A 10,351-nucleotide genomic window follows, 5' to 3' on the forward strand; every position below is an offset into this window, starting at 1 on the left:
CTTTTTTCTTCTTTTTTTATTCTTCTGAAAAATTGAATAAATATTAAAATAAACTTGAAACAAATTTCTGAAGGATACACAGTAAGAGAAGAAAAGAAGCTCATAATTTTTCTTCTTTGGTTCCTTTGGTTTAATTTCCTTTTTTCTTCTTTTGTGATTCTTCTGAAAAATTGAATAAATATTAAAATAAACTTGAAACAAATTTCTGAAGGATACACAGTAAGAGAAGAAAAGAAGCTCATAATTTTTCCTCTTTGGTTCCTTTGGTTTAATTTCCTTTTTTCTTCTTTTTTGATTCTTCTGAAAAATTGAATAAACATTAAAATAACATGAGATGAATTTGTTTTGAAAAAATCTTATACTGGGTGTGTAGATAGTTTAACGAAAGGGGAACAAACTTGAAACAAATTTCCAAAGGATACTCAGTAACAGAAGAAAAGAAGTACATAATTTCTCTTCTTTGGTACCTTTGGCTCCTCAATTTCTTTTTTCTTCTTTTTTGACTCTTCTGAAAAATTGAATAAATATTAAAATAAACTTGAAACAAATTTCTGAAGGATACACAGTAAGAGAAGAAAAGAAGTTAATAATTTTTCTTTTTTGGTTCCTTTGGTTTAATTTCCTTTTTTCTTCTTTTGTGATTCTTCTGAAAAATTGAATAAACATTAAAATAACATGAGATGAATTTGTTTTGAAAAAATCTTATACTGGGTGTGTAGATAGTTTGACGAAAGGTGAACAAACTTGAAATTGGACAAATTTCTGAAGGATACACAGTAAAAGAAGAAAAGAAGCTCATAATTTCTCTTCTTTGGTACCTTTGGCTTCTCAATTTCTTTTTTCTTCTTTTTTTATTCTTCTGAAAAATTGAATAAACATTAAAATAACGTGAGATGAATTTGTTTTGAAAAAATCTTATACTGGGTGTGTAGATAGTTTGACGAAAGGGGAAGGAATTTGAAATCGGACAAATTTCTTCGATCGGCAGCGTTAATTAGCCAAGGCGAAATTGTCAATTTCATCGTGTTACGTAAATAATGAGCTGGCCCGTAAACAAGCTCTGATAGATGCTTAAAACAAACCCTTAATTGAATTCACACTTAGTCATTCCGGTTCGCTCGAAAACCGACGAGTCATCCGGCACTGATTTTTTCCCTCCTCCCTTTGCCCTCTTGTTTCCACCAATTTACCCCCGCAGCGCGATTTCTGCCAATAAAACTAGTTTCCACTGCCAAACCAGCGAATTCCTTTGCAATTTTCCTTCCAAGTGGCTAATATCTTAATTCATTGATTCCATTGGCACTCCAATTCAATCAATCATTATTATTTCTTCATTCTATAAAAAGTTATCATAATGTAAAAAAAAAAAAAGAAAAAAGAAAAAGAAAATTGTGTTTAAAAATATACGCACATATCGCAGCAAGAAGTTTAATTTTTTTATCCAGACGCAGACCTGGTACAAGTCTGACAGCTGTTACATTGTGATTTTGCGTATGTTGTATTCCAGAAGGCCTTATCGCAGCCGCTATTGCTCGCCCCCGAACCGTTACATTATTCATGTTTAATATCATCAAGTATTTCATCCCTCTGGACAAAAGGCAGCCAGCCAGCCATCGCTGACGGCGATGTTAATATCGCCAACATGGACGCGTCTATTGCTATAACAGTATCGCGAACAATCGAAGAACCAGCTGTCATATTAAAGAAATTGCTTTCTAAATATATCTTTGGAATAATGAAAAATTAAAAAATCAAAGAATCGATGCTAAAAAAATATTCTTTGCCTTTTTTCTTCATCGATTATTTGAAACATTTGTATGGATACGTATGCATTTATTATTATTATAATATCGCAAACGATCGAGAAAATAGCTTTGATAAAAAAGCAGCTATTTCTAGGATATGTCTTCTGAATAATAATATTTCGAAGATGATGAAGTTGTTTCCAGAAGAAATTTCTTCAATTCTTTTTTATTGAATGACGAGCAAGATTGATAAACACATTGTTCATTCCTATAAAAGCGACGCAAACAATTGAAAAAGTAGCTTTATTAATAAATAAACTGGTCCTAGAATAATATATTCGAATAATATTTTGAAGACCATGAAGTTGTTTCCAGAAGAAATTTCTTCAATTCTTTTTTATTGAATGACGAGCAAGATTGGTAAACACATAGTTCATTCCTATAAAAGCAACGCAAACAATTGAAAAAGTAGCTTTATTAATAAATAAACTGGTCCTAGAATAATATATTCGAATAATATTTCAAATACCATGAAGTTGTTTCCAGAAAAAATTTCTTCAATTCTTTTTTATTGAATGACGAGCAAGATTGATAAACACATTGTCCAATGCTATAAAAGCAACGCAAACAATTGAAAAAGTAGCTTTATTAATAAATAAACTGGTCCTAGAATAATATATTCGAATAATATTTTGAATACCATGAAGTTGTTTCCAGAAGAAATTTCTTCAATTCTTTTTTATTGAATGACGAGCAAGATTGGTAAACACATTGTTTATTCCTATAAAAACGACGCAAACAATTGAAAAAGTAGCTTCATTAATAAATAAACTGGTCCTAGAATAATATATTCGAATAATATTTTGAAAACCATGAAGTTGTTTCCAGAAGAAATTTCTTCAATTCTTTTTTATTGAATGACGAACAAGATTGGTAAACACATTGTTCATTCCTATAAAAGCAACGCAAACAATTGATAAAGTAGCTTTATTAATAAATAAACTGGTCCTAGAATAATATATTCGAATAATATTTTGAAAACCATGAAGTTGTTTCCAGAAGAAATTTCTTCAATTCTTTTTTATTGAGTGACGGACAAGATTGGTAAACACATTGTCCAATGCTATAAAAGCTACGCAAACAATGGAAAAAGTAGATTGATTAATAAATAAACTGGTCCTAGAATAATATATTCGAATAATATTTTGAAAACCATGAAGTTGTTTCCAGAAGAAATTTCTTCAATTCTTTTTTATTGAGTGACGAACAAGATTGGTAAACACATTGTCCAATGCTATAAAAGCAAAGCAAACATTTGAAAAAGTAGATTGATTAATAAATAAACTGGTCCTAGAATAATATACTTGAATAATATTTCGAATACCATGAAGTTGTTTCCAGAAAATATTTCTTCAATTCTTTTTTATTGAATGACGAGCAAGATTGATAAACACATTGTTCATTCCTATAAAAGCGACGCAAACAATTGAAAAAGTAGCTTTATTAATAAATAAACTGGTCCTAGAATAATATATTCGAATAATATTTCGAATACCATGAAGTTGTTTCCAGAAGAAATTTCTTCAATTCTTTTTTATTGAGTGACGAACAAGATTGGTAAACACATTGTTCATTCCTATAAAAGCGACGCAAACAATTGAAAAAGTAGCTTTATTAATAAGTAAACTGGTCCTAGAATAATATATTCGAATAACATTTGGAAAACCACGAAGTTGCTTTTGGAAAAAAGTTGTTTGGGCTTTTCTTCGCGCGATGATTAGCAGAATTCGTGGTCTTACCATGATCGTGCAACCTCGTGCTTTCTATTTATACGAAGTTTGCAGGAAATGACTATCCACAGAACCGCAATCTACTCAGAAATCAGCAGGCATGTTAAGAAGACAAATATGAAACAAATTATGTAGCAACGATTAAGTTAGATACTACTTAAATTACAGTATCACGTACAGGCGCATGCTGCACGTTATATTTGCGTAACATACTGTTATTCAGAGCTCTGGGTAGCGCTTTAATTTACCTAATTACCATCATCTTTAAATAATCATTAGCACCTTCTACTCCATCAATCGTAACAGGATTGTGATAATCTGTACCATCAGCTAATTATGATCTTCTAACCGCTTGTACGTGCATTACTTTTAACGTAATGTTGCTAATAAGACAACCGTGTTATAGACAGTGATTCCTGACTATACAGATTTCGTAGTGCAATCTTATGACATAAGATGTATTAAGTATATAACTGTAATTCTATTATACAATATGAACCGATTAAGGAAAGTAATTATAGCTGCAAGTTCGTTTCATATTGTAAGATTATTTCATGAAACGTATTATCTATCAGTTTGAAACGTGGAACGTGTTATCTCAGTTTTATAATTGTGATTAAGAAAATAATTGTTTTTGATTAAGAAAAATAATTGTTACTTCAGACATTAATATTTATCACTTGTGAAAGAAGAATTGTTTCATTCATAGATAAAAGCTATAGTAATTACTATCACGAAACGTCCAAATCTATCCAGAATATAAAACACATTTTCTAATAATTACAATTTCAAAAAATACAATTCCTCCTCATACTCCAAATTTGTTACTTTCAAACTGCAGATGTTTATACAGATTCATATTATTATAAAATAGATTCTAAGTTGAGATTCGCTTCATTCGTTAAATTTTACAATGAACGTTGCACTGAGAATATTTCATATTGTAAATTCTTTTGATACATTAAATACTATCCACATTCTGTACATTCTTATATCCTTAAATCCTCATGAATGTGAAAACGTGCAATGTATTAATATTCAACCATACAGAATCTGATTCTCTCAAACAACCTCAATTTCGTTCGTTCCATCAACCATGTTGTCCCTCAGTAACGACCATCGCACTCGACCAACGCCATTCGATCACGCGAATATTGTGGATTGCAAGTTTGTAGAAACAGCTGAAGCATTTAATCCGGGGTGTGTCAAAGAAAACGCGGAAATAGAGTCGGGGAGAAGAGGGCGCCGGGACCGAACGCTGTCAGCGTCGTGGCGTCGCCAGGGACGCGTCGCCATCCCCATATCCCATCAGGTTCGCCCTCGTTCCCGCCTCGCCGTCTCCCTTCCTTCACAAAGGGGTTGATGGTGGCTCCGGATCATTCACGGCCGCCGAACGCCGACAATACGCCGGAAATTTCAACGAAACGCTCGCAGCCCCGTTGATTTCCGCGGGGAGTACCCGCTGCCTCTGTCTTCGTTCCGCCTGCCAGTCTTTTCCACTCTTGCTGACTTCGTCACCGTCGTCGAACGATGGCCGCGCTGTCGAATCATCGTTCAATCCTACCAGAGGATTATTTTGGACACAATATTGGCTGGCGAAAATGGTAACAAGAGGAGCATCAAAGGGGTGGTTTATTGTTCTGCAGTTGTCAAACGATTGTTCCATGTGACAAAGAGGAGAGTTTGGTGAGTGGAACCAGTAGACGGTTTATTCTGTCTAGTTACTTTGGTAGAAGCTGGAATGCAGGTTCTTCGTGTATGCTTTTTGATGTATAAGCTAGAAATGGAGAATTTGAATTTTTTAATAAATTTGTGACAGGTTTTGATGTAATTTTTGTTTTGGTTAGAGAGTAAAGCGAGTGACATTGGTGAGTTTTGTATTTTTGTTAAGAAATAAGGACGTTTATTGAGAAAATAGTAGATTAAAGACTTTTGCATATTAGTGGCGAAGGATACGTGTTCAAACTTATTTGAAAAGTTGAGATAACTAGATAATATTTATCTGGGCGCCATTTTAAAGCGCCATTCCTTTCAGAATGCATCAAATGGCGACGGGATTTCAAAGACATTCCACATGGAATAATTTACTCTTTTCCGTCCAAATTGTTTAGCTTTTTGAGTCCATATTTCGTGACAAAAGTTGTTTATTTAATTGGCAGATACGAGTAAAACTTACGGATCGTTGAAATCTAAACGAAGAAATGCAATTATTAAGATCGACGGCGATCGGATATTGAAGAAAAGCAGGATCAGGGCAAGATATCGATAAGTGATTTAGATAAGCGGAAGACGAGTCGATAGAGTCAAAGTCATCGTGCTTGGAGCAGGCACTGACTGATTTCTTCCTCTGTTCCCGTGACTTCTTCATTTCTTACGACTGCTGCCTTGGACAGGTTCATTTAACGCGGAGGACACGGAACTCTCCACTCTATAAAGAAGAAGAAGAAAAACTAAATAAAATTAAATACTTTCAATTAAGTAAAATAACAATAAACAAGACATGAAATGTTAGGCGATCAAGCTCTGACTCTTAAACAAACCTTTATAATATAATTCAGCCCTTAGGAAAAACCGTACAAGCACCTTACTATATACACACTTCCGCAATTACTTCACATTTCCCAGTATTGAAACAAACATACTGTTCCAAGATCCCTGAAACGTGAATATCTGAAGAGTTAATATGTTCTAAACTCGAGTCTGATCTATTTTACCAAATCCAAGAAGCTGTACAGTATCTGTTAGACCGAGCTCGTTGTAGAATTATTTAAAACTTGTCTTCTCTTTGTTCCTCCCTTGAGAATGCTCATCTTCTGTCGAACTGAGCCCAACGTTGGTGCGTCGAACAAGAGAATCTCGAGGAAAAACGGCGAAAACCAGCTGGAGGCAGCGTTGGAAATAGTCGATGGATAATCAGCGGTGGCCACGAGAAGGGAGAACGAGGATGAAGAACTATGGAAGAAAGTTGGCAGGCAGTCAGATTGCAAGTAGAGAATAAGAGAGAAAGAAAGAGAGAGGGCAGTTGCGGCAGCAGCAACCGCGGCAGCAACGTCAGCGGCAACAGCAGGGGTTGCTGAAAGAGAGAACGATACCAGAGGGAAGAGAAAACGTGGTGGCCGTCCAGGGAAGAGAGGAACGGACGATAGAGAAGGAGAACCCAGCGAGTTTACGGCGGGGGAGAAGAGGGAAAAGAGAGGAGAGCGGTGTACGGTGCATGGCTCTCTGTTGCGATCATTAATCACATTCTCGTGTCATGGCTAGCACCGCGCCGCCAGGGGTACCATAGTAAGGGTATACGCTAGTGGTATGAGACTACTAAAGGGAGGACCAGGATACTGCCGCTCTTCTGATCATGAACACCGTGGCTGCCTTCCTCTGCGAGGCCGCCAACCAACGCTACGATTACCGTTATCGTTCCTCTCGAGAACCTGGATCTGGAGTATCGTTGCAAAAATACCGGTCTAATTGGGTACAGCGTTTACCCTTTCATAGGAAGCTTTCGTTTCCTGGCTACGCGGTAGTAAGTACACATTATACTTTCAGGATTGTCCTGTGAGACAATTTCATAATTCACAATATTGGTGCCCTAAGATTTTGCCCAATATACATATATATATATTGAATTACAGATTTATTGATATAAATAACCACAGAATCGGTAATATTAGCTTTTCATTCCTATTCTCTTTACAAAAATCTTCCTTTGATATGAAATATGTTAATTCAAGATGTAATTTGAATACATTACATGAATTATATATAAATATATATATGTAATTCAAGATGTAGTTTGAATTACATATATATATATAATTCATGTAATGTATTCAAATTCAAATGTTCTCTTTCCAAAAATCTTCTTTTGATGTGAAATATGTTAATTCAAGATGTAAGTTGAATACATTACATGAATTATATATAAATATATATATGTAATTCAAGATGTAGTTTGAATTACATATATATATATATCTAATTCATGTAATGTATTCAAATTCAAATGTTCTCTTTCCAAAAATCTTCTTTTGATGTGAAATATGTTAATTCAAGATGTAATTTGAATACATTACATGAATTATATATAAATATATATATGTAATTCAAGATGTAATTTGAATTACATATATATATATATAATTCATGTAATGTATTCAAATTCAAATGTTCTCTTTCCAAAAATCTTCTTTTGATGTGAAATATGTTAATTCAAGATGTAATTTGAGTACATTACATGAATTATATATAAATATATATATGTAATTCAAGATGTAGTTTGAATTACATATATATATATATCTAATTCATGTAATGTATTCAAATTCAAATGTTCTCTTTCCAAAAATCTTCTTTTGATGTGAAATATGTTAATTCAAGATGTAATTTGAGTACATTACATGAATTATATATATATATATAATTCATGTAATGTATTCAAATTCAAATGTTCTCTTTCCAAAAATCTTCCTTTGATGTGAAATATGTTAATTCAAGATGTAATTTGAGTACATTACATGAATTATATATATATATATAATTCATGTAATGTATTCAAATTCAAATGTTCTCTTTCCAAAAATCTTCCTTTGATGTGAAATATGTTAATTCAAGATGTAATTTGAGTACATTACATGAATTATATATAAATATATATATATGTAATTCAAGATGTAGTTTGAATTACATATATATATATATAATTCATGTAATGTATTCAAATTCAAATGTTCTCTTTCCAAAAATCTTCTTTTGATGTGAAATATGTTAATTCAAGATGTAATTTGAGTACATTACATGAATTATATATAAATATATATATGTAATTCAAGATGTAGTCTGAATTACATATTATACATGGTTAATATTATTTATATATAATTTAATAGTAATTATATATATATATATATAATATGTAATTGAAATTGTATAATATGTAATTCAAACCAAATCATGAGTTAACCATGTATAATATGTAATTCAGACTACATATATATAATGTATTCAAACTACATCTTGAATTAACATATTTCATATCAAAAGAAGATTTTTTGAAAGAGAACTTGAAGAGAGAAGGGGGAAAGAGAATATATATATATATATATATATATATATATATATATATATATATATATATATATATATATATATCAATAACCACAATATGAAACTAAAATTCCCTGTACTTCAATATATGTATGTATATTGGCCAAAATCTTAGGGCACCAATATTGCCAATTATGAAATTATCATGCAGAAAAATCCTGAATCTATATATCAATAACCACAATATGAAACTAAAATTCTGTGTAATTCAAAGTACATCTTGAATTAACATATTTCATATGAAAAGAAGAAGATTTTGGAAAGAAAAAAAAAAAAAAAAAAATGGAAACTAATATTATAGATTCTTCCTAAGAAACTCGACAAATATCGATCTTTACACGAAATTACAAAATTTTACCCAAGTTGCAAGAATTCTAACTGTCGAACAGACAAACCTTTCTATTGGTAATTTTCGTACAAAGAGAAAATGTCAGGGGATGGAAAGACCAGCGGGTTTCACGTCAAAGCTTCCGTTTTGAAAAACTGGCACACGACGTGGGGTTTATGCATCTTTTCACCGATCTTCCTCAGTTCTGACCGCATCAAAACAATGTCGACCGTGGAATTGTTTCGCTTTTAACCCTTTAGTCGGGTCTCGGGACAAGGATGGTCATAAATAAGTCGCGCTTCTGCCACGAGAGGATTTATCCGCACGTGCAGGTACTTTGCTAATTGCCGTGACGGGACTAGAAAGTTGATAGAAAGAGTTCCGCCGTTCTCTATTAACGAGAAAGGTGTCCGGTTGCCTTTTCCTCGACAGTTTCCTACTTTTCGCTTCTAGTCTGTGTAATGACTTTAGTCGATGCTTCTAGAAAGTGTCAAGATGGAAATTTAGCATTATATTTAATTATTTATATATACGTAGATCCAATTAAAATAATATGATAAACATAAATACGTAAATACAATCTTGATCCCATGTCAACATCGGTGATCATCAAGTTTGTCAACAGAGCACTTGTATACATTTAGTAATTACCAAAAACAACACAATCTCAAAATCTGAAAACCACCTAGTGTTAATTTTAAATGTAAATTCAAATTTACATTGCATTTGAATATAAATTTAAATTCAAATTTTGTACCTTAACTGTATAGACCGGGCACATAACCTTCATTTCTGTTATATCAGCGTTGCTTACACTGTCCATCTTATTAACATTCGCAGCGTAGTACCGAAAGTCGGCACACTTAACGAACACAAACTTCTATACGAATCGAACAAAATGCTTCGAATCGAAAAAACATCCCTTGAAGATACACAGAATCGAAGCTTCTATAAACTACACGTCAGCCATGTCAAAATACAAGGGAAGTGTATAATTATCATTGTCAGTGTTACTGTGCGAAAGCAGTCCTGGAACAACGGCGGAAACTGTATGCGTGATTCCAGGTCCAAGTTCTAATTACCTGCAGATAAGTATCAGCCGGCCGTCCGCAAATGGCGTGCTCCTGCAGCGACGTCTGAGAGCTCGTCAGTCAAACACGTCAGCTATGCCCGGATGTTATCGTGCCAGCGTAATAACCTTTGTGTCACGCTTACCGGTAACTATGATGCTCTCGAAACGTCGAAGGAAGAGAAACGCGATTCCGATGCATCGATACCTTCCTCTTGCAACGATTCAAACGCTATCGCACGCTGGGGAACAGTTTTCCTTGTCGTAGATATTTCCAGAATCTTATATCCATTGTTTACATAATTTTACATTGGTCCGT

The 10,351-nt window shown here is 33.3% G+C and overlaps 1 long non-coding RNA gene across 3 annotated transcripts; it reads right to left on the reverse strand.

Moving 5' to 3' along the window:
- Window positions 1-5,217: 5,217 nt before the first annotated feature.
- On the reverse strand, window positions 5,218-10,228 carry LOC139996858 (uncharacterized). Of its 3 annotated transcripts, XR_011802419.1 has the most exons (8): window positions 10,046-10,228; window positions 9,721-9,992; window positions 9,534-9,637; window positions 9,031-9,443; window positions 6,250-6,487; window positions 6,076-6,190; window positions 5,712-5,963; window positions 5,218-5,312 (listed from the first exon to the last, which is right to left on the reverse strand). It is a non-coding gene; the product is annotated as an uncharacterized lncRNA (long non-coding RNA). The 3 variants fall into 3 exon arrangements; XR_011802418.1 differs by having other exon boundaries at window positions 6,283-6,487; window positions 9,721-10,227; XR_011802417.1 differs by having other exon boundaries at window positions 9,721-10,227.
- Window positions 10,229-10,351: the final 123 nt, after the last annotated feature.

The sequence above is a fragment of the Bombus fervidus genome, chromosome 19 (genome assembly GCF_041682495.2).
Source record: "Bombus fervidus isolate BK054 chromosome 19, iyBomFerv1, whole genome shotgun sequence".
Taxonomy (NCBI): domain Eukaryota; kingdom Metazoa; phylum Arthropoda; class Insecta; order Hymenoptera; family Apidae; genus Bombus; species Bombus fervidus.